Below are 20,415 nucleotides of genomic sequence, written 5' to 3' on the forward strand. Positions count from 1 at the left end.
TTACGTAGGACTTCATCCATGCCGTTCATTGTTCCTTCTAAATTCTTTTTACTCTCAGCTAGAATTACTAATCATCAGCAAATCGTAGCATCTTTATCTTTTCACCTTTTATTGTTACTCCGGATCTAAATTGTTCTTTAACATCATTAACTGCTAGTTCTATGTAAAGATTAAAAAGTAATGGTGATAGGGAACATCCTTGTCGGACTCCCTTTCTTATTAAGGCTTCTTTCTTATGTTCTTCAATTATCACTGTTGCTGTTTGGTTCCTGTAAATGTTAGAAATCGTTCTTCTATCTGTGTATTTGAACCCTAATTTTATTTAAAATGCTGAACATTTAAAAAAAATTAAAAATAAAATAAAATAAACCTTTTAAATTTGTAAGACAAAACATGTTAATACTCAAATAATTTTAGGGCTATATATATATATATATTATATATATATATATCTTTGTTGACATATATATATAATATATATAATTATATACCTATAATATTATAGTTATAGTATATAACTATAATTATATACTATATATATATATGTATATACGTTCATATATATATATACTATATATAATTATATACTATATTATAGATAGATACTGTGTATCTGAGAGGGGTTCTACACAGTTAAAAAAAAAAAAAATTGATTTTTGAATTGCATTTTGATAGTGAATCAAACTTAATTTCTTTAAATAGGAAGGCGGATAGATGGATATGACACTTGATTTCGATTTTAAATTTTACAAAAAAAAAAAAAAAAAAAACAATGGTGAAACTCGTTTTCTGTTAATGCCATCGTTATCGAGTTACAAGCATTCAAAGTTACAATGACGGAAAAATCGTGTTAACAATAAAACGAGATAAAACGCGCTGCAATAACAATTTTATTGCATTTTACATTTATAATGCATACAATAACGAACTTTAAATGGTGCAATTTAAACGATGCTTAATATTGATTATAATAAACAATAAATAATGTAGAACCCCATTTCTTTCTGCCTCCAAATACCTCTCAGGTTTGCACTATAAAGCTGTTTCGATCCTTAAACTATCACCGATAAATACATAGTCTTTTTAAAAGGTGAGCTCAAACTCTAGAAAGTGATTCTACTTAACATACTGAAGAAAAATTTGCAATGAACATGGGTCCGAAAACGCATATTTTTTTTGTTTGTCCGCCATTTTGTGTTTTTTTTTTTTAAATTATTTTTCAAGAAAACGGTTGGAGATTTTTAATAGGAAAAATATATTTTTTAATAGGAAAAAGATAACGATACTCTTTGTTGACAAATTTCAAAATGGGGGTCGTTTCAATTTTTCAATTTTAAATATCTTAGGAATTATTAAATTTATCAAATTGTGTTATAAAAATTATGAAGAATTTTTTTGTGAACAAAATCTTAGTCGTAAAAGTCGTAAAAATCCGACGACAAACAACAGAGTTATTGCAAAAAGTAAGCCTAAACCGATATGGTGGCCATCTTGTTTTTTTTATTATCGTGGTTTCTGATTGAAATTGCTAATTTTAGCAATATTATTCAGAAAATTTGATTTAGTTATCAAGCGAGTCACGATTAAACAATACAATTTGATAAATCTAATAATTCCTAAGATATTAAGATTGAAAATTTGAAACGACCGACATTTTGAAATTTGTCAACGAAGAGTATCGTTATTTTTTTTCCTATTAAAAAAAGTTAATTTAAAATAAATTAAAACATTTTATTGCGTTATCTCCAACCTTTCTTGAAAAATAATCATTTTCTTAAAAAAACAGAAAATGACGGACAGACAGAAAAATATGCGTTTTTGAAGCTATGTTCAATGGACATTTTTTCTTCAGTATGTCAAGCAGAATCGCTTCCAAGAGTTTGGCTTTTTACCTTTTAAGGACAGTATACATATGTTTGAACTAAGGGTTGGAATACAGGGCCAATTTGATTATATGATCACAGTTGACTAAAAAACGTGATTGTTTGGCTGGATTTAAATTATTATGTCAAGAATCTTCGTTGTATTCTTATTCCGGTGAATGATCAGTTCTGACCAATAATTGTCATTGACCTTGACCGCAAAAAGTAGTTCATGAAGTCCCTCCTCGGCCGTAAACAATCAACTGAAATATTATTTTTATACTTTCTAATAAATTTAAGAAAAATCATTTCAGTGGAAACAAAAATCTGTTTATTAAAAAAAATAAATATTTTCGCTGAATTATTTTTCAAAAGAAAATTTGTTTAATGTAAATTTTCATTGAAATTTAAATTACTTTATTGGAAATACATTTTTTCACAATCTTTTAAACAAATCATTTAATGCATGTACTCTTTTATATATCAAACAAATTACTTATTTTGATTAACCTTTTCATGAAAACACCTCTATACAAATTTTCGTTAATAAATTTGAAACAGATAATTTTCATAAAGAAAAAATCTTTCCAAAGAACCACTTTATAAAAATATTTTTTTTGTCTTCAGTCATTTGACTAGTTTGATGCAGCTCTCCAAGATTCCCTATCTAGTGCCAGTCGTTTCAATTCGGTATATCCCCTACACCCTACATCCCTAACAATTTTTTTTACATATTCCAAACGTCGCCTGTCTGCACAATTTTTCCTTCTACCGGTCCCTCCAATATTAAAGCGACTATTCCAGAATGCCTTAATATGTGGCCTTTAAGTCTGTCTCTTCTTTTAACTATATTTTTCCATATGCTTCTTTCTTCATCGATTTGCTGCGACACTTCTTCATTTGTCAGTTTATCCACCCGTTTGATTTTTAAGATTCTCCTATAGCACCGCATTTCAAAAGCTTCTAATTCTTTCTTCTCAGGTACTCCGATCGTCCAAGTTACACTTACATATAAAACTACGCTCCACACAACATATACTTTGAAAAATCTTTTCCTGACGTTTAATAAAAATATTATCCATTTAACATTTAAAAGAACGAAATAGTTTTTACGAAAAATCATATTTTTTCACATAATAATGTGAAAATTTGTTACTTTTTGCTATGGAAATATTTTTATTTCAGTGTATTATTTTAGGGGATGTGAGTTGGCCTACGCGCTGGACTAGTGGTTAACTTGTCATCGCAATTCAGCTGTTTCGAAGTCGAATCTTAGTAAAGGCAGTTACTTTTATACGGATTTGAATATTAGATCGTGGATACCGGTGTTCTTCGGTGTTTGGGTTTCAATTACCACACATCTCAGGACTGTGCAAGACTGCATTTCATTTATAGTCATAAATATCACCCGCATTCATCCTCTGAAGTAATACCTTACAGTGGTTCCAGAAGCTAGATCAAAAAGAGAAGAGAGGATTGCACTAGTTAATACGGGTATTAATTTATGTATCTTCATTGTAAATATCATTTTATAAAAAATACTAAAAATTTAAATAAAAATATAAAGCTTCTTTTTTCAAAAACTTTCATTCCTCATATCGGAAGTTCTGTTTTATCATTTTATATAAGTACCGTGCGAACTAATTTTTTCTAGATATATTGATATAAAAAATTAATTTGTTAAATATTATGCAAGGTATAGATATTTTTATGCGTATGAAAATTGAAAACAGTTAGGCTGTATTATAAGTTTTAATAATATTTATATTTCGTAACGGCTAAAATTGCGGTATTTTTTCATATTAAATTAGAATGCAGTATTGCAGCGGTAATCGTATTTATGTACAGTTTTTTTTTACAAGTGTAGGCAGTCGGTTTAAAGTAGTTTTTAACAGTAGAACTACAGAAAACAGCTGATTAGGGGTTATTCACGGTCATTGCCACAGTTTATATGATGCAATACAACGGTGCTGTGACGTAGATAGGTATATATTCTCTTCCTTCGTTCCGACCAACCTATCTCTTCGTGTACTCGCCCCTCCACGGATTCAACGCAACCACTAACGACGGACCACTCTCCACTTCCTACATTACAACTCCTTGACCTAACCGATACATTCCCCTCTCTTCTATCACATGGCCTAGCAATCTGTGCTAAAAGGTCAGGTTTTTCACTACACCCCCACCACCGACTATAGTTACATTTTATACACATATACAATAAATTCTTTCAGTATCTTCTGTAATTTACTACAGTCGATTTTTTATCCTGTTATTTTATATTATTTCTGAACTCACCTTTTATTTATTTTATTTTTATAGTATATGATATTTTTACTTAATTTTATTGAATTTCTTTTTTATTACAATTATAATAACAGTAATAATACATTTTGTAAAATTAAATTAGTTCAGCTCCAAAGTAACATTTTTCTTCTTTTAAACCTTTACGTATCTTTAGATTGATTTATTTCTTTAAACCCTTAATAAATTTTGCTTGGAATCCTATTCTTATCGCCTAATATAGAAAAGTTATTTCTTCTTTATATAGATAAAAATTTCAGCAATAAATTTACTCTTTACTTTGATTTTATTTTTAAAATGTATTATCTAATTTCATTTTTTTTTTTAATGTTTAAGAAAAACCTGGTGTAACATTAAAAACCATGTGTACTTACAAGTTGATCAAGAAACTTCGACTGAGATAATTCAACTTAAAAAAAAGATCGATTTTGTTTTTATTCCAAAAAGTTAAGTAAAATTATAATAAATTTCCGATCATCCGACGTAATTGTTTTTAAAATATTCCACTTGAAAACTTTGGAATCCCACTTATACTTTGGAATTCTAAGCAATCCATGAATATTTTTATTTTATAAAGAAGAATTTTTGTTACGGAATGAGACAAAACTTATAATTAAAAAATTAAAAAAAAAAAAAAAAATCGACTGGTCTTTAAATTATTTCCTGAAATAATAAACAAAATTATTATGAAATCTTTTAAGATGATACTAAGAAATGATCGTAATTTTTCACTGGTGTCTATTTACTTCTAATTTATTTCTCGTGGTGAGGTAAACTTTAATGCTTTAATAAAAAAAAAAAAAAGAGATAAGTATTCAAAAATAATTTATTATTTCCTCAAACTTGGTACCGTTTATATATGTTAAATAAATAAATTAATATAATCCACTTTACCAGCATGTTCATACGTTCTCTAGATCTTTCGACTAACTTGGAATCCATCATCAGGAGTTAAAATTAATGCATTAAAGTCAAAGTTTAAAAAATCATAGTTAAAATTTAAAATCAGTCATGACTGTCCGGTTCTATTTGTATACTTCTTTCTTTTTCCTGTTTAGCCTCCGGTAACTACCGTTTAGATAATACTTCAGAGGATGATGTGTATGAGTGTGAATGAAGTGTAGTCAGTCTTGTACATTCTCAGTTCGACCATACCTGAGATGTGTGGTTAATTTAAATCCAACCACCAATGAACACCGGTATCCACGATCTAGTATTCAAGTCCGTGTAAAAATAGCTGGCTTTCCCTAGGACTTGAACGCTGGAACTCTAGACTTCCAAATCAGCTGATTTGGGAAGACGCGTTCACCACTAGACCAACCCGTTGGGTTATATTAGTATACTGAAGGAATATACATATACTCTGGTGGATTAAAATGAAATCAAAAGGAAACATCTTATCAAAAAGATATATTTATATTTAGTGTGTTTTTAAATAGTATACTGTCTTTAAATAATTTTTATTTATTAATTAAATATAAAATATATATATAGGAATATATATATATATATATATATATATATATATATATATATATTTATTCCTTCAGTATAATAGTAGGACCGGACAGTCATGACTGTTTTTAAATTTTAACTATGATTTTTTAAACTTTGATTTTAATGCATTAATTTTCAATTCCTGATGATGGCTTCCAAGTAAGCCGAAAGATCTAAAGAACAACATAACAACGTGCTGGTAAGGTGGATGAATGTGTATAATTAATTACATTTTAGCAAATAGCCCACCGATTTGGTCTAGTGGTTAACTCGTGTTCACAAATCAGCTATTTGACAGCTGATTTTCGAATCCAAAGGTTCCGAGTTTCAAATCCTAGTTAAAGCTACGGACAGTGATACCGGTGTAATTTGGTGGTTGGGGGTCCAATTAACCACACGTCTCATGAATGGTTGGCCTGACTCTGTACAAGGCTACACCTCATTTACATGTTATACATATTATCCTCATCTCATTAGCTCGTGGGGGGTTGCTTATTGTTTACTAGTTGAACAGACTGTAACGTACACCAAAAGAAAATAATAAAAAGAATTTAGCAAATAATAATATAAACGAATTTTGTTGATTAGATAACGGTTTAAAAATTATTTATTTTTTTTTTTATTCAAAATTATATGATTTACTTTTTTAAAAGTACAAACTGTAGTTTTTCAATGAATGGAACACGAACGTTAATATTTATTTTGGCGCACGATTTTTTATTTCATAAAAATTTTTAAAAGAAAGAAAAATGAAAAAAATTTAAGTTCAATTGTTATTTCTACATCACCATGGAAACTTATCATTAAAATTCCATTTTTTAATAAACTTAAAAATAAAAAAACTGACTTCAAAACATGCACTAAATTTAACAAAAATCTATTTTATTTCTTCTTTAAATTTTGACTTAATTTAGTTAGTACTATAATTCTTTTCCTGTTTAGCCTCAGGAACCACCATAAGGTATTCAGAGGATGATATATAACAATGAAAATGAAGTGTAGTCTTGTACCAGGTTCATCATTCCTGATATGTGTGGTTAATCGAAACCCAATCAACAAAGAACACCGATATCCGCAATATAGTATTTAATTCCGTGATATTGATAAAGAATTTAGGTTTCTGATAAAAAAAACTATAAAAATTTAAAAAAAAGTGTCAATTCATTAATAGTTCCTTTAACGCAAAATTCAGGAAATCGAAGTTATTAAAGAATTAATTTTTTGAAACTCTAAATTATTTAATTTACAAACCCTTGTACTTGAAAAAATTTTTAAATAAAAAAGTAAGTAAAAATTTACCCTTTTTCTTAAAAAAATTTTTTGTTTTAAAAGTACATTAATTTTTACTTATATTTTTATACGTTCGCATAAACACGATAAAAGTACATGTAACGAAAACCTGACGACTCTTTATAAAAATATGCAAAGGAAAGGAAAACGAAAAAAAAACAGCTTAAGAGACTATTAATAAAAACGTACAAAGGCTTTCTGGAATGTGAAATTTCTATTTTTATTTAACTAAATAATTTTATTGAATTTTCATAAATGAATACTTTGAATACCAGATGGCATATAATTACGGTTTATACATTTTAAGATAAAAATTAAAATATCTTCCCTTTTAGTACATGATAAGTTTTCAACTTAAAAAAAATATTCTAGTTCTCTGGTTAAAAAGTTCCACTCGAAGTAATTATTTTACGAAATAAAAACCGAATTATTGAACGGTTAATTTGGTAACAGTATATATATATATATATATATATATATATATATATATACCAGACGTTTTAAGTACTTTGTTATGTATTAGATATTTGATAAAAATTAATCAAATTTTTACGAGAAATTATTGTATTTATTTATGTCATATTAATACACAACTATTTTATGTGATTTTGAGACGGAAAGATACAACACACAAATTTTAGTTTATTATTACTGTTTGTTTTAGTCTAATGAAGATTTTGTAGCTTAAACACCAGAATAATTATGCTTTAAAAACGTTAAATTTTAAAGATTAAGGTTGTTTATTTCTATACGTAACCATAAGTAAATTTTTATTTCCTTGTAATAAAGTAATAAAGTAAATAAAGTATTGTGATCGAGAAAAATTCCGATTTTCAGATTTTAACGGAAATATCCATTTAGACCATCCCTGAATCCATTTTAATTAGTTTCGGTGTGATGTCTGTATGTACGTATGTATCTTGCATAACTCAAAAACGATTAGCAGTGGATTATTGAAATATTTGATTTAGGACTGTTGTAATATCTAGTTGCGCACCTCTCCTTCTTCGGTGCAAAAGTGTCCAAATCAAAAAGAATCTAGATTTTTGACTTTTTCTTAACTGTAGTATCAGCCCTTTTTGAGAACGTTCAACGATATATTATAAGTGGTACTTATCTTCATTGGTTTCAGAGTTATAGCCAAATAAAATTTTAATTATTAAAATATTTGGTTCCTACAAGAGGAAAGCAAATCGGTTCGAATCCGACTTCATTTTCTTTTTTTTAAACATTTTTCAACATTTAAAAAAAATTTAAATATATTGATTTATTAATAATTATTAACTTCTCATTGAAAAATAATATGAAAAACAGAAGTTACTAGTGAAATAAAATTTTATATACTTCTCGCATCACTCAAAAACGATTAGCCGTAGGATGTTGAAATTTTGCATTTAGGACTGTTGTAACATTTTACTATTCAAATCACTTTTAGTTGTGCATCTCCCCTTTTGATTGCAATCGACTGGACCAAAAGTGTCCAAAAAAAGCCCGAAATCCAGAAAAATTTGGATTTTTTCTTAGCTGCAGCAATAAATCCTGATTGAGAGCTTTTCAATGATGTTCATAAGTGGTACTTATTTTCATTGGTTCCAGAGTTATAGCTAAATGAAAATTTAATAATGATATATTTGGATTTTAAAAGGGAATGGCACATCGGTTTGAATCAGACTTCATCTCCTTTATTAACTTCTGATATTTTTCAATATTTTTTTTTTGTTATTGATTTATTATTCATCGTAAACGTGTTTTTACCGTCAGAGGTTAATAATTATTAATAAATCAATATATTTGAATTTTTAAAAAAATAAATAAAAATAAAAAAGTTAAAAAAAGGAAATGAAATCTGATTCGAAACGATGTGCCTTTCCCTTGTAAGATCAGAATATTGTGTTAATTAAAATTTTATTTGGCTATAACTCTGGAACCGATGCAAACAAATACCATTTATGATATATGGTTGAAAAGATCTCAATGAAGGGCTTATTACTGCAGTTTAGAAAAAGTCCAAAATCCACATTTTTTTGGATTTTGGGCTTTTTTGGTCACTTTTGGTTTATTCGATTGTAATCAAAGGGGGAAGTGCACAACTAGATGTTATAACAGTCCTAAATCCAAAATTTCAACATCCTACGGCAAATCATTTTTGAGTTACGCGAGTTTTCTTCTTCCTACTCTTAAACATTTTATTTATACACTTTCTATTGGTCCTGGTAAGGCTGAAATACCTAATCAAAACGTATACTCTATCGATTAGTTTCGCTTCCTTTATCTACCCTCCCATTTATTTATTTTTCATTTTCACCCTTTATCAATGTTCCTTTATACCTTGGAGATTTCTAGCTGAAATGTTTTGTTTTGAACAGATTAAATAAGTTATAGCAAGCATGAATTTTTCTTCATCTTAATTAAGAAAAAATTCTTCCTATATATAAATGAGATTTGTTTGCATCTGGCTCCTTCCATTTATGTAGTCATGCTGATGCCTTGTGGTAGTTAGTGAAGTAACCGCTTTTTTTTTTAGGGATCAGTTGGTTGAGATTCTGCCTAAGGGACTGTTTTTGGGATAATATGATACTGTAAAATATAATAAAAAAGTGTAAAAGCCCGAAATAGTTGCTGAGGTTCTTTTAGGGTAATAATAAATCTTCTACTATCTTAAAAAAAAAAAAACTAAGCGCACTTTTTTTTTACAAATGTGTTAATTTCATAAATGTTCAGAGCTGTACAGACCTAATTTAAAAAAAATATATATAATCGATTATTTTTTTAAAAAAATTTTACTTTTTTAAGTCAGAAATATTTATAATTTAAGTAATTTTACGATTAGTTATTAATTTTTAAAGGAATAATTAACATTTTAACCGTAAAACTTTCTTTAAATACTCATGAAAAAACATGTTTATATTATGAATAATCATAAATATGATTAATTAAAACAACAAAATAACAAATACATCAAAATAAAAAAAAGGCACAATATAAAGCGAAAGAAAGAATCTAAAAAATTTGAAAAAAAGATTATACTGTATTTAACAGTTATAATGGAAATTATATATCATAATACTGTTAACTGCTGTATAACTAATTACGGTACAGAAGTTGTAAGTGAAAATGAGACGAACTTGTGCGTGTCTGCGTTGAGGAACAGGTCAATGAACTCCTTCTACTTGTAGGTACGAAAAAAAGAGACCAACCAACCAACTTATAGGAAAGTGGGTGTTGGTGTCGATTGCGCGCGCAACGAATGTCCTAACGTTCGCACATATATATTACATACATATAATATATACTATATACTATGTATATATAAAAATTATAAATTAATTTAATAACAAGTAAATAACGGTAGTATGATATAAAATGGATTGCAATAATTCATTAAAATAATTAAAAATTTATTAATATCTTACTTTTTTATAAATCTAGTCATAAAAAGAAAAAAAAATGTAACAATATTCTTTAGATTATTTCGTTTGAATATCGATTTGTCAATGAGCTTTATCTCACTTTCATACTTTTATTTAATTAAAAAAAATTTTTTAAAGTCATTGACTTGGCCTAGAAAAATAATAAATATATTTTCGTTATTTTGATTTAATTTAAAAAAAATTAAATAGAAGTAAAGAATTTAAAAGAAAAAGTATAAAAAATAAAATAGATTATAAACAATTATGATAATTCTTTATATAGATTCGGTGAATTTTTTTTTTTTTTTTTTTTTAGAAATAAGATATTTCAATATTTCTTCACTAGTCTAATCACAAACCTGATAATCATGGATTATCAAAAATGGATTAAACATTCTCAAAAACAAGCATATAATCCAGGTTTTTTTTTTTCCTTATACGCCTATTAAATTACCTATACACATTTTTTACTGCATTCATTTAAATTTATTTCATTTGAAAATGAGATAAGATCCTCCAATTCTTTAATATTGTGGACAGTTACACAATTGCATTGTGCTGGACACCACATTACATCACCTGTCAGTTTTAGCATTTTATATTTGTTTTATTTCAGGTCGTTCAAGTTTGTGTGTAAGTGAGAACGTGCCATATCCAAAATCATGCACACATCGGATCGAATCCGACTTCGTAAACATATTTTTTTTCTCTTTTTTATTTAAATGTATTGATTTATTATTAATTATTAACTTCTGTAAATGTTTAATTAAAATGAAAATTAAATATAATTTTATTTCACTAATAACTTTTGATTTTTTCATTTTCTTTTTTTTTGTTTGTTATTATTGAATTATTATTTATTGTAAACAATTTTGAAATTAGTTCTGAAAAATATTTAAATTTCGCCATTTTTGCTAAGGTTGTAATAACCTGAAATATTTTACGCTAAAATTTATTTTCGAGTTCCTTTAATATGATATGTCACAAACCCCATTTGAGTTACCCCCCTTCCCAGAGGTACTTGGATGTGGCGGTTTCATACTGAAGAAAATAGATCGTTTTGAGCTGCCATAATTTAAAATTCTGTGTGTGTATATATATATATATATATATATATATATATATATTATATAATTTAAAATATTAACAAATTTATATATTTATTTTGATTTGTTCTTGTCAAATTGTTTCGAGTAGTTGGCTTTAATCTGGGAATGTTTGTACTCTACAGACTTTGTTAACCAGCGATGTTTATCGTATTTTAGGCGAGTAGAACCCCCCCCCCAAAAAAAAAAAACACTTCATTAACTACATAAGCGATTCCATTTCAGATGCGAGAATACCAAATTTAGGTGACCTTATTCTGGAATTGTCCATGAGAAAAGTAATCTTCCCGTGGCCAAATCCGGTCACCTTCAGAGTCTGTCTCTAGGATTTTTTGTTAGTCAGGACGAGAAACACAACTTCAAAGAAAACTGAAGTTTTCTGAACTCAAAAACATATTTTGATGGTTTAAGAGATATTCGAGGAATAAACATCAACTCCCGGTTACAACCGGTAGCACTGGATGACCGGAGACATACGGTCCTAGAATACAATCACTATTCATTACATATTGTTGAGATATAGAACTTTAATTTTTAAGGAAAAAAATTTAAATACCAATCAACAGCTTCAGCTTCATATAGTTTCATGAAAAACTTTGCTTCCCCTTTGCTACCACAAAATTGGATTTTTGAAAAAAAAGATGAAACATTAGACAATTTGTTTTTAAAGATGACTGTAAAATTTCCTGATATATAGAATAATCATTAAACAAATTTGCTACTCTTTTATACCTCTATAAGTTTTCTGTTCACTTACGGATTTGAGCTGTGATTTGATAAGTCAGTCGGTCAATCTGGACACTATTTTATAAATTGTAATCGAAGCAACATTGATTTCTGCAAAATACATTTTCACATTTTTTACCAGACAGGACTAGTTGTATAACATCATTACTATCAGGAAAATCAAATATGACGTGTCTTCTTCACCAGGTGCTTTAGATAAATCATAGCTAAAAAAACCTGAAACAGATAATATAAATTATAATTTAATTCATAATTTTTTTAATGACGTAATAGAGCGAAATTCAATAAAACTTTTTTGTATTTTTTATTTTTTGAAGAAAAATACACAAATATTTATTTAAATATTATACTTGTTTATTACAGAATTTTAGCCCATTTGTTATAAACTGACAGTTATTTTAATCCAGCCGCAGCATGTCAACCACGAGAAAATGTCCTTTATCAAACTCAACGGTTCAAGTAACTTAAATGTTAAGGCTTAAAATTAAAACTTCCAACAGTAATAAATGCAAAAAATTATTAATTTCCTTGCAACCATATTTATTATAAAATAATTATAAATATTACTTTTTTCTCATTCAATAATAAATTTTATTAAAAAAAACCTGATGCGGTCAACACATGACTTCCTGTCTGTTAAATTACATTTACACATTTTTTTTTTTTAAATGAAAAGTACATAAAATTTTATTTCATTAAAAACTTCAGATTTTTTTTGTTGTTATTATTGAATTACTTTTCATCAATTTTTTTTTTTACGATGAGAGGTATACTAAATCAATAGGATAATTACTAATAAATTAATATATTTAAATTAAAAAAAAGGAGATGAAGTCTGATTGGAACCGATATGCCTTCCCCTTGTAAGATCCAAATATTTCATTAATTAAAATTTTATTCGGCTATAATTCTGGAACCAATGAAAATAAGTACCACTTATACCTTTGAAAAGCTTTCAATGAGGGATAATTCCGGCAGTTAAAAAAAAGTCCAAAATCCCAACTTTTGGATTTCGGGCTTTTTTGGACACTTTTGGTTCAGTTGTTTGCAATTAAAAGGGGAGGTGCACAACTAGATGTTACAACAGTGCTAAATCCAAAATTTCAACACCCTACGGCTAATCGTTTTTGTGTTATGCGATATACATACGTACAGACGTCACGCCGAAACTAGTCAATATAGATTTAGAGATGGTCAAAATGGATATTTCCGTTGAAATCTGGAAACCGTAATTTTTCGCGACCACAATACTTCCTTTACTTCGTACTAGGAAGTAAAAATCATTAAAAATTATCATAATATACCACTACTCTAGATTATTTTGTCCTAAATAAACAGTAAAAATAACTAAAATTTAAAACATAAAAACAATATTTTTTTTAACTTCTACTTTGATGGATAGGAAATGTCGTCCTATTTCCTAATCCACAGATAAGGGTTGAAAATTGACATTTAAAATTTAGAAAATTATTTCTGGATTGATGAATTACTTTTAATAATATTTACATTTTAAATAAATTGTTAAACATTCTATTTCCAATTACTAATTTCAAAGATATTAATTTTTTTAAATAAAGATAACTTTTTACAATTAAATACACTAAAAAAAAGAATATTAATAATATACTCTAACAAAACAAAAAAAAGTTTAAAAATTTAATCTGGCTCAAGACGGAACAGGAAACAACAGGAAAATCACAAAAAAACACAAAGATTAAGGATAAATTTTGTTAAATTTAGTAAAAATAAATTACTTATTATTATTAAGTACTTATTGTTAAATAAATAATTTAGTAGAATAAATTAAGTTAAATTTTTCAAACATGGCACCGTTGGTATATGAAATAAGTTATAATATAAAATAGAATAAAATTCAACCTTGCCAACAACTTATCTCTCTAGTACTTTCGCTCATTTGACCATCTTTAGGGGAGAAACGTATTGTCTCCCCTAATTAAAAATATTACGTTATTAAAATAAGCTTCTCTTTTCACGTTATCGGGAACACTTACAAACTCTGAACATCGACGAATTTAGTATTCTACAAATTAAAAAAATAAAATTGGAGAAACAGTTCACTAGACAGTCCATCTAAGTGAAGTTACATAAAAAAAATTCCTGGCAGAGTTGCAAAACTTTTCCCAGCTTTGTCCTTGACAGATTTCAAATGTGCCATAGGATTTTTAATTATTAATGACATTATTATGGAATATTTAGAATACAATCGATCTCTGTGGTGGTGTGATAGCGTCTCGGCCTTTCATCCGGAGGTCCTGGATTCGAATCTCGGTCAGGCATGGCATTTTTCATACGCTACAAAATTTCAATTTCATATTCCCACGCACAAGCTTCGAATTTATATGATAGATTAATCACAAAAAAAAAATCCATAAGAATTCAACATTTTCAGCAAAGAAATTTGGGTCCGCTTTCACGTTCTTGATTATATTGTGATTATAGTTTAAAATGTTTTGCAGTATTAAAAATTTAATTAAGAAAAAATAAAAATCTATAATAAAAATTTTTAGATTCAAGTTGACCTCAACTACACTGTACAAAATTGGAAATGTTAAAAAAAATTCACATTTTTAGTAAACTAATTTGGGTCCCATCTGACTCCTCTTGCTCGACAGCTAAATCCGTGTCATTTTTAGCCACCTCATATACAAAAGCCACTTTTATAAAGTGACTAACTCAAAAATTAAAAATTATTTGTCAAATTCATAAAAAAAACAAATGTTAGAATTATTAATTGGGTAGCATGGGGGGACCACCCATTTTTTTTAATAGAAAAGTCTAAAAAAGTCACTAGACATTTTAGTCGAATTTTCAGTCGAATTTTCCATCTAGAAAATTTAAGTTTAAAAAAAAATTGATAAATACCAGTACCATCTAGGCCCTTCTCTTTTTTTAGGGCTTATTGGAATAATTTATCTCAACAAGTGGTCAGATTATTTGCGATGTTATTCAAGAAGACTAAAAAACATTTTCTTGTCCGATTCAATCGAAAATCAGGCAAAAGCTGTTATATATATGCCAAAACATTTATGCAAAATTTAATTTTTTTTAGTCTATGGGTTCAAGATGTGGGACAAAAACTGTTTGAATATTCTCTCCACCCCTAAATCTAATTAACTTAAAACAGTGAAGTAACTTAATAGCATGCCAATTCCCGTGGCGGAATGGTAGCGGTTCGGCCATCATCCGGAGATCCCGGGTTCAAATCACGATCAAGCTACACGTTAGGATCGAGGGCGTAAAGAATGCAGAGAACTTTACCACTCTACTCAGGGACAAGGCGGCTGATCTGCATGTGGATCTTAAGAGCAGAGCTAGTAGGAGAGCGGTAGTACACATCAGGCATGTGGAGATGGATACTGCTGAACAGGAGGTGATGGCCGCAATAGCCAACAGGATTGGCCGTAACGAAGATTTTGAGATATCGTCAATCAGAGAGGGTTTTGGCGAGGCTAGAAATGTCACGGTTATCACCTCTTACAGAGCCGCGTGTAAGTTAGTCGAACAAAGGCTGAGGATAGGGTGGATAAGTTGTAGAGCCTACATACGCGAGGATGAGGAAAGGTGCTATCGATGCTGGGGAACCGGGCACAGGAGGCAAGACTGTAAGGGCCCGGATAGGTTGGAACTCTGTTTCAATTGTGGAGGTCGAGGCCATAAGATTGTAGACTGCCAAGAGCCGAAGCGGTGTCTTGATTGCGGTAGCAAAGATCATAGGACTGGGTCATGGCTATGTAAGAAAGATCAGCATGTATAAGACATTATTTGCAAATGTAAACCGGAGTCATCTTGCACATGATCGCACGAGTAGTAGCTGAGAAAGAGATAGACCTTCTTGCAGTTGCTGACCCTAACAGATACGAAGCCGCTAAATCTAGTTGGATAACTGATACGGAGGGCGATGTTGCCATAATGGTTACTAGTAGCAGTATTCACTGGAGGCTCAGGTTCAGGGGTAGGGGTGTTGTTGCTCTGGAGAACGAGTCTATCATGATAGTGGGGGTGTACGTGTCACCAAATATAGACTTAGCTGAGTTCACTCGCTTTATTGACATCTTGCAGAGTGTAATAATTAATTCGCCGAAGAAATTGGTCATGCTGGGAGACTTCAATAGTAAAATGGTGAATGCTGGTAGTAGCTACACGAATAGAAGAGGACAAATTCTGGCAGATCTGCTGGAAATAACAGGGTGTCGCTGTGTTAACGATGGCACCCCTACCTACGTTGGCCGAATTACAACCGGCAGCCAAAAATCTGGCATTAAAGAAAAGCCCCGGGCTGGATAGGATCATCGCAGCGGTAATGAAGGGTTTGATCAGGAAGACTCCCTGGGAGTTATTAGAGATCGCTAGCTATGGCTTAGAGAGAAAGTTTTTCCCTGCATGTTGGAAGGAGGCCAGAGTGGTCTTCCTCCCTAAAGGTGCACCTACGACTGAGGACGTGCACCTACTTATAGGCCGTTGAGTCTGCTAAATACCACGGCTAAACTTGTAGAGAAGATGCTAGCGAGCAGAATTATACAGGAATTAGAACAGGGAGTCGGGATCAGTGCAAACCAATATGGTTTTTGGCGGGGGCGGTCCACGGTGCAGGTCATCGGTAGAATTTCGAACCGGGCCGACGAGGTCAAAAGAGGAACTTGGCGTACTAGACGCGTACCGTTGATAATCTCACTTGATATAAGGAATGCCTTCGGATCGGTTAGCTGGAGACATATAAATAGTGCGATGACCTCAAAGGGGCTGAGCCCTTATTTACGTAGACAAATTGAGGATTATCTCTCCGATAGAAAATGTAGCATCGAGGCCCAGGAGGGAAGGATACATTTCGAGATGCACTGTGAGGTGCCGCAAGTATCAGTCCTGGGGCCGCTGCTATGGTTGCTTGTCATAGACAAGCAACCATTGTTTAAAAGTTTAAACTCCTGCTTAAATGTTTCCCTGATGGAGTGGAATTGCCGGCTTATGCGGACGATCTCGCAGTCCTGGTGAAGGGCAGAACGGTCGATCAGGTACAAGAAAGAGCGAACGCGGCCACCCGCATTATAGTGGATGGACTCTAGGGGTCTGAGTTTGTCATATGAAAAGTGTCGTTGTATTGCCGTAACAGGCAGAAGGGTACTAGACCCCCATTGCTGTATTTATCAACGGTTATGTCATTGAGGAGGTTCACAATCTGAAGTATTTGGGTGTCACCCTCCAGAGGAATGGTAAATACACTGAACACATAGATAACATCTGTAAGAAGGCCGAAAATATGGTGAGGAGTCTCAACATCATAATGTCAACGCAGAACGCCGCTAGGGCATCCAAGCGCAGACTGTTAGTATCAACAATAATATCTTCACTCACGTATGCAGTACCTGTATGGCATCAGGCGATAGACATTGGTCGTAACAAGGAGAAACTTGTCAGAATACACAGGAGGATACTAATTGGCGTGGTGGCCGCTTATAGGACGGTGTCCTACCAAGCACTCTGTGTGCTTGCGGGGGTGCCACCGATCGATCTTATCGCGAAATACAGGGTTGAGAGGTCTAAGGGAAAAATAGAACAAGAGGCCAAAGAGGAAATCAATACTTTGTGGCAAGGAAAATGGACCGATGATGGTGTGGGTCGATGGACGAGGCGGCTCATCCCTGAGATTACACCGTGTATAAGAAGAGGATACGGTGAAATGGTTCATTACTTGACACAATTTTTCTGTGGACACGGCGTATTTAATTATTATTTAAATAAAATAGGCAGAAGGGAAAAAACAACCTGTATGTATTGTGACCGACTTGACGATGCGGAGCACACCTTTTTCATGTACAAGTGGGCCGTCTTGAGATTTAATCAGAACATCAATGGATTAACACCTGACAATATAGTGAAATTTATGACTAGCAGTGAATATAACTGGAACACAGTAGCAGGTTACGTTAGGCAGATTCTAATCCAGAAATATGTCGATGAAAGAAGCCAAGGATGTTAGTATAGACTAGGGTAGGGAGGACAGCCTCAGCGGGAAGGGCCGACATGCCGAGGTGTGTCGGTTCCGATGAGCCGCTGGGGACTCCAGGGGCTCTAAGTTAGGAATATTGAAAAGGAAGATCAGTGAAAAGACCCGACACCACGCCACGACAAACCAGGTATGGCGTGGTGTCAGAAATGGGCAAATCTAAATAAGGAACTCTCAAAAGAGCTGAACCGGTGGGCCGACCTGTCATGCCGGACGTACAGGCGGTAGGTGGGGAGGCCCATTAGAGTCAAAAGACACTCCCCTGGGTGGCGTAATACCAACAAGTCGGTCCGGCCCAGGGGAATTGAGAGAAAAAAAAAATTCCTGAGATGTGTGGTTAATTGAAACCCAACCACCAAAGAACACCGGTATCCACGATCTAGTATTCAAATCCGTATAAAAGTAACTGCATTTACTCGAATTTGAACCTTAGAACTTTCGACTTCGAAATCAGCTGATTTCCGATGACGAGTTTAACCGCTGGACCAACCCGGTCCGTTTAAATGAAAAGGTTAGGATGTAACAAGTTAACGTTTTGGAGGTTATTGGAAAATAAACATTTGACTAAAAATTTTCGAGGTATAATAATTTAATCAAAAGTATTTTGATTAAAATACATGATTGTTTAATATATTTTATAGACAGTTTCAAAAATAGTATCTTAGCAGACTTCCAAGTAGTGGTCTCCGAAAAATAAACCCATTTTGTGAAAAATTCAATAAATTTTTAATTTACAGTGCCAATAATATCGTTTTCTTATTTTTTTCCAAAAATTTAAAGATAAAACAATACAGTAAAAATAGTTCTGGGACCACCATTCAGGTATTGCTTCAGAGGATGAGATGAATAACAAGTTTAGTAGCGTGTGAAAAATGCCGTACTTGACCGGGATTCGAACCGGACACCTCCGAATGAAAGGCCGAGACGCTAACACTCGCGCCATGGAGACCGGCCATTATTTGAATATCGTAACTGATAATATGTGATTCTCATTTTTACATTAAAATGAATTTGAATTCATACGATAATCAACATTATGGTAACGATAATCGATAGTTTATATGAAAATGTAAATTAAAAAATAAATAATATTGAAGAGGTGCAGAGAATATAGATCGTTATGATTTTAATAATAAAGTATGTATTTAAAGTAACAACAAGATAATAATAATAATAATAATAATAATAATAATAATAATAATAATAGGATCTTTAGTTGCTTAAAATAGTGGAGGCGACGCGTATGAAGAAGCCGTCTTAACACTTCAGCTCTTAAACTTTATTATCTACCCTTTCTTTATAATTTACTTATTTCTCTAACATCTTATACCTTTTCCTTAAACCTCTCTATCTATTCTATTTTCCCTTCCCGACCTCAGAAGGGAATGAAGGAGTTGTGAAACATTCAACCAACCAGAAACTTGCACTTAAATTCTAGTTTAATCCTTTAACTTTCTTACTGTGCTATACCGGATTAAAACACATTACCGTGTTATACAACAGAAAAGAGGTGATGGTTTTAGAACACAGTATAAAGGTTCAAGTTATTTTCGAGTATGAGGTCGAACAAAACTGATTTGTCTTTAAAGACGTCTTCTATTACCGTTATTAAAAAGTATAATGCGGTAGTAAACTCAATCAACACGTTTTCTTATCTATCGTACAATATAGGTTTCCAGTAGTTTCATTTCAAGTTCCTTTATGTTTTTGTGAACCGATTCGTTGTTATATTGTAGTTTTATTTAAGTTACTACACTTTCATTCATCTGAAGTCCTTTTCAGTGATTTAGAATACTGAAATTTAACAGAAAGTTTTCTTTTTATTTTATTTAAATAGACGAAAAAATAAGATATCCTGAAATTTTTTTGACGGTGGATGTCAAAGACGATTTTATTTATTCAAAAAATGTACAACAGATGTTAAAAATAAATAAAGCATTTTTAACCGAATTCAAAGTATAATTTATTTTCACGTATTTCATTCCGTTTTAATTATATTGATTTTCCAGCAGATGCCTATAAAGATTGAGTTTAGCTATCGGTCAAATGTTGGGTATCGGAGTTTTTGCAAATATTGACATTCCAAGACCCGATTCAAAAAAAACACAAAAATGTTGTAGAAATCTCCGGAAGATGTGCTTACGTGTGCTGGATTGTAGTTTTATTTAAATCTCCGG

At 30.9% G+C, this 20,415-nt stretch overlaps 1 long non-coding RNA gene across 1 annotated transcript in view; it reads right to left on the reverse strand.

The window, feature by feature from the left end:
• The window catches only part of LOC142330965 (uncharacterized), a 286,079-nt gene that overhangs the window by 213,063 nt on the left and 52,601 nt on the right, over positions 1-20,415 (reverse strand). The window contains exon 2 of the long non-coding RNA XR_012757857.1: positions 12,227-12,432. This is a non-coding gene — a long non-coding RNA (uncharacterized LOC142330965). The remainder of the gene's footprint in view (positions 1-12,226; positions 12,433-20,415) is intronic.

Source organism: Lycorma delicatula, chromosome 10, assembly GCF_047948215.1.
Source record: "Lycorma delicatula isolate Av1 chromosome 10, ASM4794821v1, whole genome shotgun sequence".
Classification (NCBI taxonomy): Eukaryota; Metazoa; Arthropoda; class Insecta; order Hemiptera; family Fulgoridae; genus Lycorma; species Lycorma delicatula.